Source organism: Ambystoma mexicanum, chromosome 9 (assembly GCF_040938575.1).
Source record: "Ambystoma mexicanum isolate Mex_15411 chromosome 9, UKY_AmexF1_1, whole genome shotgun sequence".
NCBI lineage: Eukaryota > Metazoa > Chordata > Amphibia > Caudata > Ambystomatidae > Ambystoma > Ambystoma mexicanum.
Window position 1 is genome coordinate 1,088,928,909 of NC_090931.1, and position 20,808 is coordinate 1,088,949,716.

The 20,808-nt window shown below is 39.7% G+C and overlaps 1 protein-coding gene across 10 annotated transcripts in view; it reads right to left on the reverse strand.

The window, feature by feature from the left end:
• Nucleotides 1-20,808, reverse strand: part of GPD2 (glycerol-3-phosphate dehydrogenase 2) — a 2,458,594-nt gene that overhangs the window by 2,247,942 nt on the left and 189,844 nt on the right. The window contains exon 2 of one of the 10 annotated variants that reach the window (XM_069616413.1): nucleotides 13,232-13,433. The exons of the other annotated variants lie outside the window; for them this stretch is intronic. The gene's annotated coding sequence lies outside the window, so the exon portion shown is untranslated. The remainder of the gene's footprint in view (nucleotides 1-13,231; nucleotides 13,434-20,808) is intronic. 10 annotated transcript variants of the gene reach the window in all.

Below are 20,808 nucleotides of genomic sequence, written 5' to 3' on the forward strand. Positions count from 1 at the left end.
TTGGGATCACACGATACAATTCGATCAAAATGACATCTTATTCTATATCTCAAAACTAAGCTCCTCAAGGGCCCCTGGCCCGGATGGGCTCGATAATAAAACCATCAAAGAAGAGATAGAAGTGTGGTCACGTATACTGACGAAAATATTTGCGGAAGTGATGCGCACCGGGTTGATCCCAACATCATGGAAAAAATCTATTCTAATCCCGTTGTTTAAGAAGGGAGACAGACTTGATCCAGGATCCTATAGACCGATAGCCCTCCTGGACTGTCCAGGGAAAATATTAGCTCGTCTTGTCTTGCATGAATTTAACAACTGGCTAGACAGAGAGAACCTGAGGGACCCCTGGCAGACAGGTTTCATTAAAGGTCTAGGAACAGGTATTAACCTATTCACTATAAATGCCATCATTGCAAAGCAAGCAAGTAAAAATCTACCACTGTATATTGCATTCATCGATTTCAAAACTGCGTTTGATTCTATATTGAGGGAGCTGCTAGTGGCAAAGCTAATGAGAAACAATTGCCCATGGAACATCTTGAAGTGGATCATTGAGCTTCATCAGGGTACCTCACTTCAAATAAGATTAAACAGCGATGGTCTGCTGACTGACCCCGTTGACACATCGAGAGGACTTAAGCAAGGGTGTATACTTGCTTCGGCAATTTTTACTTTTTTCATTTCTGACATGGGTAAAGAGTTTCTCAACATCATAACTGATTCCCCAAAATTAGGCAAACACGAAATTAAATGGCTCCTGTATGCCGATGATCTCCTCCTCCTATCAAAGACACCGATGGGATTACGCAATATGCTCAATGTATTGGAAAACTATGCCAAATGCAATGGTATGATCATAAATATTAAAAAAAACAAGTGATCCAATTTGGAAATTCACAGCAAAGAAATAAAGATCATAGGTGGGTTTTAGATAATCAGCAGCTCGAATCAGTGGGTGAATATATTTACCTGGGAGTGAACATTAACAATAGCCCTCAGGACACTCCATATGAAACCACTGCAATAATAAAATGGAATAATTTAATCTCCCAAGCAAAAATTATCAGTGGCAAATATTGTAAATTTACCATCGCTCCCTTAATGACATACTATAAGCAAAAGGCTCTGCCAATACAATTGTATGGGTCAGAGACAAGATTATACAAAACACGAAACTATTGGGAGAAGAAAGAAGGAGAATACTGGAAAAATCTTTTGAAACTCTCGAAATCTACACCCATAGCCCTCATAAGGCATGAATTAGGGCTTATATCGATGCAAGCCACCTATAAATGGAGAGTATGCATGCTATACAGGAAATGTGTCCTGGAAGATCATAGGAATAGGCTGGTAAAACATTTAGCAAATTATGTAAAAACATCGAACGACAATTTTGCTAAGCATTGGAAAGCCCAAGCGCAGAGATTTTTGCAAGAAGCAGACGTAGGGAATGAGCTTTTGTTACAAAATCCTGACAAAGCTAAGCAAAAGATCTGGGAAATGGATTGGATAAGCACTAGAGAACAATGTCAAGTCTACAAATGCTTTAGACGGAATCCTTTTGCCTTAAAATCCCTTGGCTCCCCTGAAGAGTATCTCTTAAAATCACCAAATGTCTCGCATCGAGCAGGACTTCTGCGCTTGAGGTTAAAACAATGGAAAACCAGGGAAATTACATCTAGATGGTTTCCTGATGCTGTAGAATGTAGTCTATGTCGCTTCTGTAATAAGCATGAGGAATCACTAGAACACTTGCTCACTGAGTGTACAAAGTTGGATTGCTTAAGAGTTAAATATTTTAAAAACCTGTTTCAACACCGAACACACATGGAGGCTAAACATCTTTGGAAGTTTATATTTCATATCCACTCAAAATCAATAGGATATGCAACGGTAAACTTTCTAAATGTATTAAAACTAGAAAATGATGAAGAACCAAAAAAACAAAGCTAAAACATAATAAATAATACAATCAAAACAAACAATAATGATATGCTATGCTGAGAACTGTATAAGCACCTTGCTCTGTATGCTAAATAACTGCCATTTGATTTCATCTTGAACACGGCACTTTCTCCTTTTGTTTTTACACTTTTATATTTTCCTATTGTTTATCTTTTCCTTCTGTTTTATTATGAACTTAAAGGACTTATGCTTAGAATAGTTTAGAAATAATTTATGAGAATTGTGATCAGCTAAAGGAATATAATATTTATGTAGTATCATGACACATTTTATATGTTTTAATTAAGTAAATGGATTTTGTATTGAAAGGTTGAATTTTTCAGCCAAATCAAATAAAAAAAAAAATTTAAAAAAATATTGATACGTTTTCTTGTAAAGTCTTAAAGAGATTTTTGCAAGTTTTGCACAAAAATAATAATGTTCAAAGACAGATCAAGATGCTACAGAGAATAGATGACTGTACTGTTTGGGAAAAAAACAGGACTTGTGGATCCCTCTCTGGCATGACAAAACTAGATGTAACGGTCAGTTTCATCATATATGGATGCTGGCTGTGCATCATACTAAAATTAGAGGCCTTCCAGTTAAACTATAAGAGTGCAAAACACCAAGTATGTCTCTTGCACTTTTAAATCAAACACATTTGAATGGAGCTGTAGAAAGTTTAGTTTGTACACTGCAAATGATAAATATAATGCATTTAAAAGATGTGTACGTAGATGAAACACTTACAGGAAGTGGAAATAATGATCCTATGCTTTGAAAAGATCTGATTTTTGAACAGTATAAAGTATTGCAATGTTGGAGTTGTCTTCTACTGAAAAACCGGACATTGTTTGCTTATCTTGTTGATACACTTTTTATAAAGTTTCAAGGGCAACTAGTGTACATTGAGGAGAAAATTAAACAGACTGTAGAAGATGTTTGGAAATAACTTTATCTGTATTTGTTTGTAGAAGAAACATTTGACACAAATGAGGCACTTTGTTTGTAGACACTGTGTTGGGTTTTATAATCAAACAAGTATTCCTCCAATAAGTGTCTTGAACGACATGGTAGTGCCCGATTTCACTGTTATGCTTAAAAAATTGAACATATTTGAAGTGATTGCATGCAAACTGTTCATCCGGTTTCAAGTTATTGTTAGATTGCAAACAAAGATGTCAAACTTGCCTAAAGAATCATTTGTGCAAGGTATGAGGCAAAGTTGTGCATTTACCCCTCAATTTGGAAGAAAATGTCAACACTCTAGGAGTAGGAGTGAAGCATGACATTACAGATTCTTGGTTTGTTTTAGTAAATTGTGTATCCACAAAAGATAAGAACATTTGGCAACAGTTTATAGATGTTGGAAAGGTGAAAAACGCATTGGCAGTGTGACTGTATCAGACTTGTCTAAGCTTGATGTTGAGTCAACAAACAAAAGCAGTGAAGGTCAGTTCCAATTTCCATCTGTTGCAGAAGTGAACAGGTGATAAAAACATTACACTAGTCATCGTCTACACTCACGTGGAGTCATGGGCAACCATTTAGAATTGTATCAAATGAAAGCAACGAAATGTGCATCAATCAGTGTCTGGGAACAGACGCTAGAAGATAGTTTTTCCCTATGCTTTTTCCTACTGGTACAGGAGGCCGATTGGATGATCAGACGGTCCCAATTTCTTCTTCAGAATTTCTGTGGTTCAAGAATATATTGTGAAGTTTCCCAATCCCACACCAACGTTGAATATATTTTTCACTTATTGTATAAAAGTGAATTTTCAACATTATGTTATGTTGTTGCTCATACACTTCACACCAGAACTAGATTTAAAAATCGTTCTGCATGTGAGATGCTGCAACAGGTGAAAGAAAAAAATGAAGTTTTAGAGGGTAAACTTAGCAATATGCTTGCTAAAATTAGAGGAACCAAGAAATTTTGCAATAGAAGACACTGCAAGGTTAGATGCATCTCCAACTTGGTTTGTGACTTTAAGTTGCGCTGAGTATGATTGGGATGGTCTTGCAGAATGGATTTGTGATGCTCATCCACAGAAACAAGACATAGAACACATGACACCAGGAGAATTGTGTTCCATGGACCCTGTAAGTGTATTGCAGTTCTTTCATCAGAGATTTTAGCCATGCTACAGAGAATGGTCCACTAGGCACTGTCAAACATTTCTATTGGTGTACATATGATGTTATGGATTGAAGCTGCTCATCAGTTTGGTAAAGAAAGTGATGGCTATGTGATGGAGTTCATATAAAAACATGTTGCTTGTTCCATTCCTGCTCAGCATGTGAATGCTGATCTATGGAACAAGGTGAAAAGATTTCAAAGGGCCTGATGTGGTACGTACTGTTAGAGAAAATACTAAAGTAAAGACAAGTACTACACTCAGTGCAGATTTGGCTTTACAAGGCCTATGACACCAGTTGTTCGAGTATATAGTTTGAGGTCATCTGTTCGACACCATGTTACTGGTAAGTCACCAAGAAATACCTATCATTTAAAAAGAGATAAGGAATGCCAATTCAATAATGATTATGGTAGAAAAGGAAGTTCGTTGGACCCATCTGTCAGGTTCCACAGGTTAGATTTATTCCTGTTACATTAGGATGGCATAAGATGCCATGTATGAACCACTAGGTCCCATCACCCAGGCTGGGGCTCTCCACTGACATACAGTAGAACCTTCACTACAGGCATTCATACACTCGCAGCTAAACATTCTCTCAGGAATACCAACATTCTCTCATGCGTTCCCAAGCACCTGCATTCACACCAAGCACGATACAACACATCTCCCTTCTTCACACACACAAATCCACAAGAGGAAACATACAGGAACAGGAGCAACTCATACGGGGCACCTTTTTTGTGAGAGGTGCAACTGAAAGATAAGGCAGAGGGTGTCCCCCCCCCCCAACACACTGACTGTGCCTCAAACAGCAGCCACTCACACTTACGGAAGGCGTCCCCCATTTCTGTCCATACTCTACATCCCCTAGTCACGTGAATGGGAAGGCGTCTCCCCTATTCACTTACACATCTGACCCATTCCTCACTTCAATTAAACCCAGCCATGTCCAAAAGGCATTGTTTAACAGTACCAGTGACCACACATCACACCGGAGGAGAGGTCCCACTCCATACTATACACACACTTGGCGCAGTGTCGCCACACACCATTAACCCCCCTCTCATAGGGGAAGTCCCATACCATACATATCTCACCCAAACATCTTTAGAACACTCTAGAATACTTATACAATGGCATTTTAACTTTCTGACATTGCCCTAAAAGTCCCCAACTGAAAACATCTTTTGACCTGAAATGAGCTAAACAGGTCACTACAACCCAACTTTTAACTCTCATCTGTGATGGCGATGAAGTTCACAATCTAACGTCCATAGCTGTGCACAGTCCCTTGCATTTTCCCATATAACATTTTCCACATGCACCTTGCTTTCATTAGCATTACTACCTTGACATTGAAAGTCATTAAACCCTAGAGGTCCATAGGTGCTTGCACGTCTATTGTTTAAAAAAGGTAGCAGGCGTCCCTCTCCAGAAAGAACATGGCATGATAACCTGTTCTGTGTTTTTTTCCCCACTTTGAGAGTCCGCAGCCATCGCTTTTTGCTCACTGTACTTTTCACAGATGGGAAATATCCAATTTGCAAATCAGTCTTTGTCCCCGCAACACGGGCAGTCCAGCATAACCCATAACCCCTTTGTAGTACGAGGTACAGGGAGGGATACATTATAAATCAAAACGAGGGTGGAAGCCAAGCCTTGGGCTTGAGGATTTCAATATAAACAGAGCACAGAATGTGTGGGTCAGCATGAATGTATTCCTTCCCGCCCCTCTGGTGTCAGTCCCCGAGCCTCCCAGATGCATGCCTTAAGATGTAGTAGTAGCCTTAGTGTACAATAGTAGCCTTGGAACAGCAACATGTGAAGAGCTGGCCCTTCAGTCCCTGTAGAGATGAGCCCAGCAGACCCACGTGGGAACAGACAGACAGCGGAGGCTGGAACCAATCGTAGCCTGGCATCCCCTATGGAGCAGGACCTTGTATATGGACTCACCAATCCGTTTTGCGGGTTTAGACCCTATGGATGACGTCCTTATTGACGCTGTGGACACTTATAATGTACTGTTCATGATAATTCAGACAGAACGTTCTTGAGCAGCAGAGTCCTCTACTGGAAACATTACCTTTTGTACAATTATACCACGTTATCCTTGCAAGCAATCTATTGTCCTTTTTTCCCTATGGGGCTGTATTATTTCTGGCATGAGTGTAAAGGGACTGTCCTTCACTAGTCATATTGAAATATTGAAGCAAACAGTGACAGAGGACGGTTTAAAGTACATGGTTGTACGCGTTGTCTACTGAGACATTAGAAGGCAAGTCTCATCAACCACATGAAACTGTCTTGCCAAACTGCAAAGAAAAAGGAATTATTTGCTTGGAAGTTTTGAAAAATCATTTCTTTCTATAAAAAAATCTTAATTACATTTGAAATGTGAGCAGTACTTGGAGTTACTGGAGAAAGAACCATGCCAAGAAGAACCTTTGGCAGTTGAATTAGAAAGAGAGACTCCTGAAGGCAGTCAAGATTCTGCAGCAGGAAGTCAAAATGTGCTTGGTGAGCCAATTATTCAAACTGATGTTGGGCTTGGCATGGAATAAGTAGAAAATGCAATGCAACAAACTAAAGTTGCAGATGCAAACTATGATGAAATAGGTAGTTAACTTAATATAGAGCAAAAAAGTTTATTATAAAATCAGAGATAGGTTTTTACATGTCGCTTCCCTGTAACTCGCCTTCTTAAACCACAGGGGCTTTCCAATAGGGTCCTTCTCACTCCTGCTTTAAGCAATCCGCTACTGGCCAACTGCCACGTAGTCAGCCGTCACCCCTCGGTGATCCAGACACTCGCCTGACCACCCTCTAATCTATCCCCAGATTCCACCAGGAGTTGTTCCCAAGCAACGGACTCTCCACCGAAATGCAACACAGAGGTTGCCTCCATGGGCTTCCCCTCCTCCTTACCCCCCCGCCTCATTGCACCTTGGGGTCTACTGCACAGGGGCCCAACACAATTAGCACGCACTTATGACCATCCCTTAATTAACTAGCCATCCGTAGCTCTTACATAGGCCAACACCCCATGCCGTCAACACTACATGCTCATCAGCACCTCCGTGCCTGGCCTCACTTGGCCTCACCCCACGCACCTCCAACATCCCACCCCAATTGAGCTCTGCTCATGCAACCTTGCCATTACTCCTCCTTTTTACTTTGTTTTTCTTACAGACCAGCTATTCAGCCACCAGCCAGCACCCTACTCAGGGTGTCTCGTCTACGTGCTCCAACGTGAGCCCACACCCCAACCTAATTGGTAAGCACAGACCTTCACGCCCTTCAACTGTGACTTACCTACTTGACTTCCAGGTTAACAAGCCTCCATCTAACACTCTCTCTCTATCTTTCATTCCATTTGTTTCGCTTGTTCCTTTCTCCTTGGTACTCATTGTCTAAATGGAACTTCCTTATGTCTAATAACTTACCAATTGTATCAATCATGATGTTACTTGTTATATATATACCGTACTACTCTGCACTAACCACTACCACCCACCACTCACCAATTAATTTTATTCGCATATCATGCTGTTCTACTCCTGCCTTGCATTGCCTTACTGTGGCCAACCATGTTTGAATGTCATAGGATTCTCTCCACCATGACTCCCAAAAACGCAATATGTCACTACTCTGCATTGCCTTACTGTGGCCAACCATGTTTGAATGTCACGATTCTCTCCACCATGACTCCTAAAAACACAATTTGTCACTGCACCACTCACTCTCCCACCACTCACGAACCCCCACCTCACACAGCCTTGAGAAAGACTTTGGTTGAAACGCACGTCGGCTGTTTTTTGTTTCACCACCCTGGCAAAATGTGCCTCATGTGTTATGTTGCACCTGAACCAATAAAAATCAATGCACAACCAAAACTCAAGACTGAATTGTGAAATAACTACCGACAGTACTGGAGTACCAACAAGGTTTTGTCAACCCACCCAGTTCTCCTAAACCTCCCGGGAACCCTGGAGTTTGGTTCCCTGACAAAACCGTGTGCTAGGCTGCAGGCCTAACCACGACCACAGACGATTAGTTGCGCTGGAGACCTTGCTGTCCCGACACCAAACTCCTTACCCCTTGCAATTAGGTTCTTACATGGTTTACAGCATGACAAGCATGAATGTTCTTGTGCCCAATACAAACCTCTACTGTTTTATGTTATTGGACAAGCAGCAAAAGTTACATCTTTTTTAATTCATGCAAGATGATATAACCATGGTGTCAAACTTGATGCTAACTTTCATTCACTTGTGAATGCAAGAGGTTTTGAAGACAGACTACAATGTTTTCTTTGGAGGTAAACATGTACTTGTTTTTGGATACTTGTTACAATGAACTCCTGTGAAAGGTCAACCAGTTTTCAAAATGCTGCAATCGAAGGATAGTCAAAAATTTATAGGAAGTATTGGTAATTTTAACTTTTAGAATTCTTTTGAATTCTAGGAACTTATCATTAACATGAGGCAATCTACAGACGTAGAGTATGCATAACTGCTTAATAAAGATGTGTATAGGTATTCTTGAAGAGAATGTGAAAGCAGTCTTAAAGGAAGACTGATTTCAAACATGTTTCATGCAGATTGCAGTCTGTCTGATGTCATGCTGACTCTTAAGGAAATAAACATTTCTTGTGTTGCTTTAATGTGCACACATGCAGCCGGTCAAGTGGCAAAGCGAGTAGAGCGCTCGCTTTGACATCCGTGCAGAGTCTGCTAACGCAGGTTCGAAGCCAAACTCAGCCTTTCATCCTTCCGAGGTCAATAAATGAGCACCACACACCGTGGGTAATAATAAGCAGCGCTCAGATACCTGAGGGTTTGTAGCGCTATATAAATGCCAAATTAACAAGTTTAACTTTACAATGCTACTGTCCGAGAATAAAAATATTGTGGAGATAAAATTGTGTGATGTTTTAGATGGTCATGTTATGCCATTAGCGTTTGATAAGAGGGCAAAAGCTCGATTTGTTCAACTAGAGAATTCAATATCTAAAACAGCAGGTCTAGATACAGTTTTAAAACTGTGCATCAATGCACAAGTAATGTTAAAGAGGTACATGAATGTAGGAATTGTTCTAGTCAATGTAGCGATGGGTAGAGATATTGCATTTCACACTTAACCTCACAGTACAAATATTGAACATGTTAAAGAAAGATTTTGAGCATGTAGAAGAAACACATTTGATTTCCCAGAACTTTGCATGTTTCATGCTTTTTAAGCATATTGTGAAAAGAGCACAATTGTGCTCTGCATACGCAATTACTATTCATAAATCACAAGGGTTGACTTTGGAAGCAGCACTTATTGACATTGGTTATACAGTGTTTAAAGAAGGAATGTCATATATAGCTCTGTCACGTGTGAAAAATATTGAAGGTTTATTTTTAATAAAGTGTGATAAAAGAAAGGTGACAGCTGACATTTCTTGCATTGAAGAATATAATAGGTTACATGTCCTGTATACTCTTAACCTGAACCTTATACCTGCAGCTACAAAGCACTTAGCCGGGAGGCATAAGGAGTTAGTGAAACTACTTTCAAATAAAACCATTCCCTTTAAGACTAAAAAACAACAGAATCTAGCACAGTTGGAGAGTCATTCAACTATGACATACTCTCAGATTTAGTAATGAAACAGGAGTTCAATGCTATTCCGAGGCAGCGTTGTGTATGTTGTTTCAGATGACATCATTGATGCAAGAGATAGCGTCCACTGGAGACAAGCTGCAATGCATGAAACTTTCATTTCTCAAAATATCTGTCGATGAAAAACCACACAGTACACATTCAGCAATGCCAATCCGAAATGTAGCAGCTGTTACAAGTGGAAATCAACAATTTTCTCAAAATACACAGGAAGATGGTCAAGAATTTTTAATGACTCTTTGATTTATTACTGCAGGAAACTGTTAGTGTAGATAGATATGTAAGAATTAGCTACGAGTGGAATCATAGGTGTTCACAATGTATGAAAGATGACACTACTCCGGATATTTCTGAAAGATTTTTTTATATGTTCCTATTCCTGATCAGAAAAATGTACACTTTTCTGATCATCGGACTAAAGCATTCCATGACCTGCAATGCAGTTGCTGTGGTTGTAATTTACAATCTACACTGCAAAATCTAGTTTTTAATGAGTATGTCATGATTATGTTTCCAAGATACAGTGTAGATGGCAGGAAAATTAACTTGTCAGTAATGAAATTTAATTTGTAAATTGTAAAGTTTCTATTAGTAAGAAAACATTTAAGACCTGTGCAATTATTTTTCATGAGGGGGCATCCATTGAATGTGGGCATTTCACGACATGGGTGTGTACAGAAGTAGATTGGCTTCTTTGTAATGACTCTATAGTCACATACCAAGCTAGATTGCTAAAGGGTTTAAAGAATGCTTAATGTTGTTAGAACCAACGTTTTAAAATATATGTTTTATATTCTTTGTAAATGTAAACATGCTAAATAAAAGTTTGAAATGGAGGAATAGGGTAATAAATGTTTTATGTAAAGTAGAAGATGGATTGCTACTGGGATGTATTTTAAAATCAGTACAAAATAAATGTAGAGATTATATTCTGAAGATTACATAAATTAGAAGAGAAAACAGCATTCTGCAATATTCTACTTTTAACATGTACAAGTGATACCTATAAGTGCTAGGTTACATAAATGATTCCATGTACATTATTGTGAGCGTTAAGGAGTGCAGAAGGCCATAACGGTTTACATATGAAACAAGTAAACAGTAGGATGTAGAAACAAACACAATAAAATGCAATGTTTGTACAATAAATACCATCTAACTATTAAGAGTTTAGGGAAGGATTTAGATATAGTGTGTCTTACTTGTCATGTATGTAGGTGACCAAAATAGGGACGCACACAATGGTTTAAAAAGTATTCCAAATCTATTAAAAAATGTACACAGCTTACTTTAAGTGTTAGTTTGTTCAATGTTTAAATATCTTGTATTTGCAGTGTGGACGTTTTCAGAAAAATTGTATTACATCATTAAACCGTGCACGTTTTTGTTTTTTCATAGTATTTTATACAACATTAGCTTGTTCTAATGGCAGTGTAGACATAATTATTATATTTTAAAATGAAGTTTGATTTCATAAAAAAAGTATTCCACACTGCACACAACCATCTGTGCAAATAGAAGTATAAATAACAATTACCAGATTTTAAAAATTTCAAATATGATGTGTACATTTCGAAATGTCATTATTAACTTGTCATGTGTGCACGTGGCCAAGGAAAGGATGCACATAGACTTCACAAGAAGTATGGAAATGACATTTGTAAGGTTATTAGTGTAGCTTTTGGTGTTAATATGTTTACACACAAATGTTTTTATTGTCTACCTATTATTTAAAATATTGGTATGACTACACTTTAAAAAGATTTATACTCAAAATAATGTTGGCATGTCTTCATACATTTATTTGTGTAACTGAAGACATAGTTAGGTTATATGTCTTGGTTTCCTGGTTAATGTTGCATAAATTAATCTGCACAATTTTCATAATTTAATATGAAAAAATGTTCGTAGAGTATTGAAACAGAACTTCATAGTAGTTAAATGCCTATAATAGGTGCACAAACTATTGACGTTGTGGGCAATTCTATTTAGAAGTTGCTGATGTAAAACCAAGTTCGTAGTTAGCTAAATGGTTAGTGAAGTTGAGGTAATGATACAGCATTTATTTTATCTATACTACACTGTAGCTGCCCCTTCTCTTTGAAACTGCTATTATTTTAAGTTGTTTTGGACATAATGTTAACTTACACTGTTAACATTTTTATTTAACCTGTCATAGATATACTTGTAGAAAGCGAGATAGTATGTACTTTGTATATATACGTGAACAAGCAGTTTGTTTATCGTGAAATGCATCATTGCTGTGCTTCCCTTTCACCTTTTTGAAAAATAAACTACATTTCTCTGTGGATTTTGTGACTGTTGATTTCCTGCGCTCCAAGGGATTTGCCACGTTCCGCTGCTCCAAGAGTGCCTTCCAAACAGCATACGTGCTTTCTTCGCATATATATTTATTGTTAAATATTTTAAAGAAGTGAATAGAGGTTATATTTCTCTCCAACAAGAAATTTCTTTCCTCTGTAGCACGGTTAATGAATGCAGCCTTTATTGGTTGTGTACTACGAATATATTCAGTATTGACTTAGTACCATTATGAGAAAACAGCAATATTCTTTTAATTTTATTATGAAATACATTTCATTCTTTTTCAGAATTACTATTATTAAACAACGAAGATGGCACATATAAAGATATTAGGTAAGACATCTCAAATATGATATATATTATGTACAATGCACATATGTATACACACAGATTTGTATTTTGTTTATTTATTATTTATAGCCGTGCCTACAGCACCAGCTAATGAGATGCAGGCACGGCTAAGGTGAGCAACGACTGTAGTGATTATATCCATGGCTACAGGCCCATCTGGCAACATTATAACTGCGGTTATAAGTGAAAGTTTGGGGGGGATTTTAGTCAAACTGCATAAAATAAATTACAATAGATATTGGAATATATTTTTGCACTGTGTTCAATTTAATCAATTTTTGTAACTTAAAGAGTGGCCCTTAAAAGGGGCATTTTGGGGGAAGAAAAGGGGGAGGTGGAACAGGGACGTAAAACACATAAGGATGAAACATATAACAAAGGGAATACAAATAAACATGAACATATATTTTGTTTTTAATTTTTTTCCTCAAGAAAAGGGGGAACAAATTACCACTTAAACAACAAATTAAGGATGACAGTTAGTCTGGTGTACAGATATTAACTTCTCCCAATTCTTAGTTGTGGCACCTCCCAAGGCTTCCCATTGGTGTCATAGTTCACACATGACTCTCATAACAGACATTGGGAGCTGTTAACATTTGAACAGGAAGAGTTGACACTTTTGCAGAAGTTGAGGGTTCATTTGGTGTCAGTGACGTCCCACTGGTGGATGCAGATGCTGGAGGTGGTGCTGATTTTGGTGCATCTAATGCATAAGCCGCATGCATTTTAAGTTTGTGGGGTTCGTGCGATTTTCGATATGTGGCATTCACATCATCCCAATGCACTCTCACCTGATTATTGATCATCACAGATGTTCCAAGGCTTTGCGATGGCACTTTTGATGGTTCACGTCAGAGTCCTCATGCACAATGTGCACTGTGTTCTTTGACGTTGAAATATCTCCAACTGTCTGCAGGGGTTTTTATTCCTGTGGCTTTCTTCCTTGGTGGCAATGGATTGTGGACCCAGACGAAATGCTCATCGCTGCTGCTGCTGTTGTTGTTGTCATGGTTAGACATGTTGAAATGGAGGAAAATGTAAAATCACATACAACAAAAATGAAAAAGTAAAAAAAAAAAAAATAGACAAACTGACCAAATGACAATACAAGGCAAAAGACGATTAGGTTAAAAGTGGGTAAAAATGAGGAACAATTAAAGGGTTAAAACGGTTAAGCGCCAAAAGGTTCTTGTAGTTACTTGGTAAACCTTTCACTAACAAGCACTAGTAGCAATGATCAAAATAAATGTATTTTTTTGTGTGGGGGTGATTATGGGCGGATACGCACTGCTGCGCGCCCCCTGAATGGTCACTTTCGCCCATGCAGATTTCATTGTAAGGCATGGGTGGAACCGTGTCAATATACCGCAGTGTGTGATTGGGCTGTTTGTTGACGCGGCTAAGTAGGGGGAGCACAGCCCATGATCCGAATGGCTGTGGAAAACAGGCGCGATGTCGGCCACATGCAGGCTCGTCTCCTCGTTGACTCAGGCGATTGTTCAATAATTTAGGCGCAAACACATGATTGCGCTGTGGGCGTACCCGCGCACACAGAAAACACATTCTGGTTTGATATATCATGTATCCACGGTTATACCCCTCTCCCAAGCACCCCTTTCCTGTTTTCTGTCATTGCTTTTCGCGCCTTGAAACACTTGTGTATAGGCGCGTTACAAATGCCATATCATATCATCATATCTCTTGGTGGGTGAACTTCTTTGTAAGCCTTCAGAAACTTTTAAAAAGCAGTACCTCGATTTTCCCATTCCTTTTTTTACCTTTCTTCCTATACCTTTCTAGTTTGTCATTATAGCTTCTTTTTTTTTCTTTTTTTAAAGTTTTTTTATATTAAATGGTCCTTTTTGTGCTGTGTATTTTTACAGTATTCATTGTCCCTCCAAGACCTGCATTTCAAAATGACTACGACAAGCAGTGATCATGAGGTGGTGTGGGTGGCTTCAGCCTTACCACCACGGAAGAAGCAATTTGCACAAAAAACATTTCTGACAGTCGGCAATATATCCGCAAAAGGACCAACACAGCAAAGAGGAGGTTGAGTAGGTCATGTGCAATTTCTGTGGTAAGGTTTTGCGGAGGAGGCTTTCACACAAGCTGTCGCAAAGCTTTGGAACATCCATGTTAAATCAACATCTTGTCCGCATTCACCGGTATGAAGTGGTTAATTCATATAGGAATGCTCATGTGAAACATAAGGTCAAAGCACATGCAGCAAGATCAGCACAGTATTTTTCTATTTATTTATTTTTATTAAGTGCATTTGGTTAATCATCTGCGCCACAGACTTCCCATACGATTATTAGCTATTTTCTACCAACAAAAACCCATGCTCAGTCCATCCTGCCTGCCTCTGATCTTTGCAACTTGATTGTGATGTGCAAAACCTGTCACAGCTTGATCAAGGTGGGTGGTACCACCCTAGATGATTTTGGGCAAGGCTCTTTCAGAACATGGGACTAATTGCCAATGCCAGGAGCTAGGTATATTTTTAAATGTCCATTTTATTTAGCCTATTCTTTAGAGAAAAAAAAATGTGCTAAATATAAAAATATCTTTTGTTATATGTATGAATCATAGTGTTTTTCCCTTCCCAGTTCCTACCTCTTTTTTCCCCCCAAAACGGCCCTTTTCAGGGCCAACTTTTCAATTTTAAAAATAGACAATGTAAACACACACTGTATATATGTATCAAATACTTTTAATTGTGTGTTAAAAGAACTACATATCCTTATGTATTTCATTATAGCCGCTGTTATCCCCTGTGAATGCTGCGGGTAAAACCCTGCCTCAGTCGTTGCCACATTTAGCCGCGCATGCATCCTTGGTAGACGCGGCTATAAAACCGTTCTTTTAAAAAAAAGAAACACACACATATGGGATCCATTACTCACTGTGATCGTATTTCTGATGCTTGTATCTGCTTAGATTCACATGCTGTGCATAGGCCGACCACTAGTGGAAGCTGCGGAGTATTACAGTTTGTTTTTCGAAACTTGAAAATTGGGCGTCGACACAGGGCGTGCCAGTAATATATATATATATATATATATATATATATATATATGTTAAATGTTAAAGGTATTTGTACCGCGCACCGTCACCAACGGAGTTGGTCCCCAGGTGCTCTGGCGGATCTGCAAATGAGAAGGTGGGATGGGTTAGTAGGTGAAGCGTGAGTAGGATAGTGAGAAGAGTGGTGTTCTGTTGGCAGCTTCAACTCGGTATACAGCGGGTGCTGAGCTTCGGTGCGAGTATTGGATCGATGTCAGTCCTCGTGTGCTGTTGGTGTTGCTTATGTGTTGTTGCAGTGTTGTGAAGTGCGTGCGGGTTGTTGTGCGAGAGATGGTTGTGTGAGATTTTGAGTGAGATAAGTCTGCAGAAAGGCGGAGTTTTTGTTAGTCGGTTGTATGAAGGTTAACAGAAGTTCAGAAATCTGTCTGAGTGTGGCACTCGCCAATACTCCCAATTTCATCGGGGTGGGCAAAAGGCTACGCCCGGCAGGGTTTTGGTTTGTGTGGGGCGCTCCCTGTGCTGTTCTAACGTGCTTTGTAAGTGTTATGATTGCTCCTAGCTGTTCTATTCTAGCCGGCTCTGTAGGTGTTCCAATGCCGACGGATTGATTAATGTGGGTTGGGTGTCTATTCTCCTCCTTGGTGCTGGGCTTTTGTGGCGGACTCCTCTCAAACTTTCTATCTAAATGCGTCTGCTGCGGCAGCGGCTGTGTAGTTATGGTTAAGTTGCTAAACGCATAGGAAGAACACTTTTTGGGCAGCTTATAACTTCGCTCCCCCTGGACGTATCCTCACCAAACTTTGCAAAAGTATGTGGCCCGCTCTGAAATCTTTTGCAATGTTTGGTGAGGTTTCGTCAAGGGCGGTAAAGTATGTCTGGGACCCTGCCAGAAACCTTCCACTGTAGTTAAGAGCCTTGGTATTAAGGTCATGGTCTCTGGTTCAAGAGAAGCACAAATCTCTTTGTTTTGCCAGAGTGGTTTTGCTAAACTGAAAACTTTGAAGAAGGTGCTCCGTTTTCTTCCCAAGGAAGCCAGGATCAAAATTGTGACTGTCTATTGTGGGTGCAATTGATTATTGCAACAGCATTTATCTTGGCCAGCCCGAGGTGTTACTTCAACACCTCCAGATCCTTCAGAATGCGGCAGCCAGGCTTGCTCTCAGCGCTCCTAGACTGCCTCACTCTCACGACCTTCTTCAGCACCTTCACTGGCTGCCCATCAGATCTCGGGTGAACTTTAAGGTCTTATGCACGGTTCAACATGCTTTTCACTCTGTCAGAGCTGAATTTATTCAAGCAAAGCTTTCTCTGTACCATCCAAAGAGGCATCTCCGCTCGTCCAAACAGTTTCTACTGTCCCTCCCCCGCTTTCGACGTGCCGTGCAGGAGGCAGAGCTTTTTCTGTGTTGGCCCCGTCTTTGTGGAATGCCCTCCCATTCTATATTTATTTTTTTAAATGTATTTGTATATGGTTTTCAGATAACCTTTACAAAATTCAAACCTGTTAAAACATACAAAAAAAGAAAAAGCAGACAGAAAAGTAACAATTTGACCAAAGTTACACTTTGAACAATGTTTCTTCATATTCCAAGCATATGTTTCTTATTGAAATAAGACACAAAAAAATGAATATGTCACATCCTTAAATAATAAACCCACAATTCTCCAAAAAGTGAACTACAGCAATTGTTAGTGATGTTTCTTGACCTGATATAATTCTATTCCAGATGAAGGCCGAGATCAGCCCCTCCTCATTCCTTACATATTTGCCAAATATAACCAATCTCTTATTCCATGTTCCTTCACAGTCCATCAGCAGATGTCTTAATGTTTGTTCCTTGGGTACCTCACAAACATTACACAGTTTAAGTGTTCTTTACTCTTGTTTACGCAAAAACAGTATCTCCCCAGTAGACAGCAGATTCAACCTTATCCTCAAGAAGTTACTTCTCACTCTCCTATCAGGAAAGTTTACAACATATTTTGAGAGAGACCGCAGGCTTTCTACATTGATTGAAAGGAGTTAGGGTTAGTTGCATTTCTTACTTTAGCAATTGTACTTCTCCAGTCGAAACGTACACCTGCTGTCTTTACTATCTGGGGGGTGTTAACCAATGTTACAATATTTGAGTCTATGTTAACTAGAAATTCTTCTACTTTCAAATCTAGTTGAGACAATAGTTTAAATCTGGAACGTACCAGCTCCATATTAATATCAACATACAGTGTGTTGCCATCTGCAATAATAATCTGCCTATGAAGCGAAATCAGTTTCCAATTTGCATGGAAACACAGTGAGGACAATCCTAATTCAAATCTCAGGTTCCACGATGGAAGTCCAAGAACATGTTTCCAGACAAGAGCCTCTATTTTGTCCCAATTACTATTCCAAAGCAAAGGTGTTGCTTCAAGACCATACAAACCAACTGGTACAACCTTTGCCTTGAAATATTTGATCAACGGAATGATTGAGAACATGCAATACTAGAGTTTTTTCCATTTGAGGGACAAATTGTAGGGCTTTCCTTTCTACTTCTGACTCTACTTTATATAATGCCGGTGAGCCATATATCCTATACCCCAGATAAGTTAACTCCTCCACCCGAGGAATTCTAAGGGAATCCAGAGCCCAATTTGCATACTTAACCTTCTTACGGTGATGCTTGAACACCACAATCGTATATTTTGCCAGGTTAATCACCAGTCCGTTCTCCCTAGCGTAGTCGCCAGGTTTTGTTGATAGGCGCTGCAGGCCTATCGCCGTTTTGTCAAGCAGCACAATGTCACCTGCGTAAGCCAGCCAGTGGAGCCTTCTCCCATTGATATTAGGACTGGCCAAAGTAGATGACTCCAGGTAGTTGCCTAAATCAGCTAAATATAAAATAAAAAGAAGGGGCCCTCCCAGACAACCCTGCCTCACTCCTCTCTCCACTCTGATCATCTCTGATAGGTGTCCATGCTCGTCCAGCCGGACTCTCAAAGTGGTATCTCTGTGAAGCTCGATCAACATTTCCAACAGTGATACTGGGATCCTCCCATCTCTTCCACTTGGTCCAGAGATGAACACTATTAACCATGTTGAAAGCCTTCGACAGGTCTACCCATGCTCCATAAAGAGGGACTTCATTCTTCCCTGTTGAGTTTTCACTAACCAGATTTAGAACAAGTCCGTTCAATGTAGTTGAAAGGCCCTATCTAAATCCAGTTTGGTTACAGGGCAAAATCAGGGACGTCTCTACCCATTTTGCAATTTCTCTTAGCAATATTTTCATAAAGATTTTACTATCTAGGAGGGTGATGGGGCGATAGTTTCGCCGGATTCAACCGATCTCCCCCCTTAAAGAAAGGTATGATTATTGCTGTTTTTCAAGAGTGAGGAAACCTACATTTCTCAAGAATTCCCTTAAACAAATGGTTAAGAAATTTTGCCCACATACTCGGATCATTTTTAAGAACCTGGAAGGTAAGTTTGTTTGGCCCTGCCGCCCTATACGCAGAGGATTTGACAATGATTTCTGAAATAACCCCCTCATCAAGGGGCAGGTACCAAGAGGACTCATGACACTCTTCCAAGATCTCTCGCCGAGGATTCTCAAACTTCTTGGATAAATATTCAATCCACTTTGATTCTGGAACCAAATTGCAGAGGGTAACAGCATAATTGGTTTCCAATTGGCCCACAACTGACCAAAAGCTTCTTGAGTTATTTTCACTGATCAGCCTCAACATCCGTTCTCAGTCAAGTTGTGAGCGGGCCATCTTTCGATTTACAGACCACTGCTTATAATCCTGACATACTTTTTTTGCTTCCAGTTTAAATATTTCCATAATGGGTGGGGAACTCTTTTTTCAGCCTTCTAAGTTTAAGTCTAAACTCTCTTTTTTTCTCTAGAGTTTCCTCATCAATGCAATGCATATAGGCCTGCTTCTCTACACTGGCTGACAATTTTCTATCCAAACTGAAACTGGAACTTTTTCTTGTTTTCTATTTAGTTTTTTTCCATCCTGTCTATATTTCACAAGTCTCAGCTTTCCCTTATGGTTGCATGAAACGGCTTGTCGATGTATGGCAGATATTGCCACCGACATATCCCCAAATGACAATTCTAACCGGGAATGGTCACTGCCACCGCCCGCCTTATCACCAAGGACGAGTGCCGGGAAAGAAGGCCCACAGACACAAAAATGTAATCCAACGTAGAGAATGAAGTTCCCCGATGCCACGTTGCGTTGGCATCTGACTCCTGCCCAGTTGTCCCGTTTAACAAATTCAGGCCCCAAGCCCTCACGAAATCCAACCAAATGCATCCTTTGTTGGAGCTCTTTGAAGGAGTCAGAGGTTCCTTGCCCTTTATTTCCCAGACACATTCCGCATTAAAATCCCCTGCTAGGACCACATTGGTATTCCCATAATTTAACCTGACTCCCTCCAATAAGGAACTCAGTATGGCCACAAAAGGCCAAGAGTTCGGAACAGGCAGGGTTCCAGTAATTATTTATAACAACCAAGTCAGGATCAGGCATGTTATAATTCAAACAGATTTTATAAGCCTAATACCCATTCCATTATTTAAGGTTGGAGAGACGGCGTGAATTGTGGAATTTTTAGATGCCATAAGGAGACCTCCTGATGGTCTACCCTTCGCTTGCTGCGATGCGGCTAAACAATATAAAGAGTAGCCCTAAACTTCAATAGGGTTGACAAGCCATGTTTCTTGCAGCAAAACAATGTAATTAATCCCAAAAACCTGTTCTCTTGTATCTCTTAATCGTAACACACCGGATTCCCATGTGTTCCAACTTATTAACCTTACACCTTTTCCCTCAAAGAGGTTGAGTTCCCACCCCCAATTTCAAAAGAACTTGGGAGAGCAACTCTGGCAGCATACTCAAAACATTTCCCGGTTCAGAGGCAGCTGTGGGGTTTCCTTCGTTAACCAGGTGTGCTTCATCTATACCCATCAGGTGCCCCTGCATTTGTATGGTAGCCTGTTTCAGTTCTACTGGTTTCTCTGAGAGGACTTGTAGTCCATACAGTTCCAAATCTTTTGTGGATTGCAGAATTTCCCTCTTGGCTTTTTTGATGTAAGACAGACTTCCGCCAAATGATAATCACCAGAGAATGGAAATAATACCACTTCAATATCATTTGATGAGAACAGGTAAAGGTTTAACACTTTCCTAAAATAGGACAGAATTACATTTCGACTAAGTGATTTATGTTGAGTCTTGTTTTCCTTAAGTTTCAACCAAACCCTAGGCATTGCAAATTTCTCTACAACAACCTCTTCTCGATTCTTATCAGCTGTCTTGCCATTACTTGTAGGAATGTCCACAC